Source organism: Molossus molossus, unplaced genomic scaffold, assembly GCF_014108415.1.
Source record: "Molossus molossus isolate mMolMol1 unplaced genomic scaffold, mMolMol1.p scaffold_m16_p_7, whole genome shotgun sequence".
Classification (NCBI taxonomy): Eukaryota; Metazoa; Chordata; class Mammalia; order Chiroptera; family Molossidae; genus Molossus; species Molossus molossus.
In genome coordinates this window covers 92126586-92128729 of record NW_023425401.1, presented here as the reverse complement: position 1 = coordinate 92128729, position 2144 = coordinate 92126586, and positions in this window count along the sequence as shown.

Sequence of the window (2144 nt, the reverse complement as noted above, 5' to 3'; positions counted from 1 at the left end):
TCTAACAAACAGCATTAGCTAGGTACTTCCCTGTTTGCAGCCCCCAGATCCTATTGTGATGCTAAGATAACATCTCCCTTAAAGCGGGGCTTTCTATCTGAATTCCTTTAGGGAGGTTCAAGGTTCTTTCTGAGTTTTTGTTTTTTTAATCTTTATTGTTGAGAGTATTACAGATGTCCTCCTTAACCCCCCATTGCCCCCCTCCTCCCAGCTCTTTCTGAGTTTTTTTTGTTTGTTTGTTGTTTTTTAAATAACCAGTTTAAAATAAGCAAATCCCCAAAGACATATTTTGGAGTGGCAAACTGCTTCCCCTTAGCCCCCCAGGTGCTTGGGATGACAACAGAGATCATATAAGAGAAGTAATTAGCTCTATTGTTGAACCCTGGCCAGTTTGACTCAGTGGTTAGAGCGTCGGCCAGAGGACCAATGAGTCACGGGTTCAATTCCGGTCAAAGGCACGTACCTCCTTTGCGGTTCATCCCCGGCCCTGGTTGGGGTTGTGTGGGAGGCAGCCACTTGATGTGTCCCTTTTGTGTTGATGTTTCTCTCTCTCTCTCTCTCTCTCTCTCTCTCTCTCTCTCTTCCACTCTATCTGAACAAGAGTAGAAGGATGTTCAGATAAAAAAACAAAAAGCTCTAATGCGAATGTGCCAAGTACCATGCTGAGCGCTCTCCCAGCCATTCATTTATTTAACTTCACAAACACTCTGAGGTGGGTGCTGTTAGAGCGACAACGTGTCACAGCTAAGAAAACATAACCACTGAAAGTTAAGTGACTTGCCTGAGGTCACCAGTGAAAGCATCTGCTCCCGGATTTGACTTGGCTGCTCCTGCCTCTCCCCCAGCCTACCAAGGGACCTGCCTGTAACAGGTATCATTTCCCCTAACACAGTGGGAACAGAGCTGCCACTTCCTTTTCCTCTTCCGCCAGCTGTGCCTGGCTTTCCTCCGCTCCTCTGGGCCTAGCTCCAGACCGGCTGAGGCCAGGTCCGAGCTCTGCCTCACAGCCGCCCCTCCCCCTGCTGCCAACTGCTCAGGCCCCATAGGAGGCCCACACTCCTGGGGACAGAAGCTGTGCTTTCTTAAGGTGCATGGAGAGTGGGCTGGGGGACCTTTGTCCCTGCCTGGGCTGGGGGGAGGGGTGGCCTCTGATTTGCTGGCCTTCATAGCGGAAGGGAGACTGCTTTGGCAGGATTCGTGGCTCCACCCTCCATGTCCCTTTGCAGTGAGCAAGGGGCCCATCCCCACTTCCCCCTGCTTCCCAGTTGCACTAAGGAGTTTCCCAGACTTGTGAGCCCACGTGGCCAGCTTCCCTCACTTCCTCCTTTGAGCCCTATCCGCCCGCTGAGGCCAGGGCCCAGCCCTGCCTCCTGCCTTGCCCACTGCTCACCCCCAGGCCAGGTCCGAGCTCAGGAGCTGGAAAATGGGCTGTGACCAGACAGCAGAGGTCTTGGCTTTTGGGGCCAAGGCTGAGACTGCTGGGTGGACAGGGGCTGTGAGTAGAGTCCAGGAAGGAACGTACAGGTAGAGAAAGGCAGAGGGGACTGGGAGCCCCTGATTTCAGAGGAGGGTAGCGCCTCTGGTTACTTGGCATGTGCCAACCACTCCCCTAAATTCTTTATCTGCAGAATCTCATTGAATCCTCACTGCAGCCTGTGAAGCAGATATTCTGACCCTCAGTTTGCAGACAGGGAAACTGAGGGGCGGAGAAGCTGGGGTCAAAGGGCTATGGAGTTGGCTGAACAGATGTGTCCCCAGCTCAGTCCACTCCTGCTCTGCACAGGGAGAAAGGGTGAGAGCTAGACTAAGAACTTCAGGGGTTGGAGTAACCGGAGGGGGCAGGGCGACCAGCTGTCTCCGAGCCCCAGAAGGACAAGTTTGTGTTTATTTCAGGGTCTCCTCTGGCATCATACGCATCCCTGCCGGTCTGGGGCCGCTGCGGCTCTGAGGGGGCCCTTGGTCAGGATGGGGATGAGCCCCTGGGGCGAGGTGCCCAGCAGGGGGTAGGCGCAGCCGGCTGGATGACAGACTCCAGAAGCCCTCCCTGAACAAAGCCGGGTGGGAGGAGGCCTGGCCTGTCCCTACCCCGCCTCCCCCAGAGCCTGCTGAGCCACGACCACAGACAGCAGCCAGGCGGAGCGAGC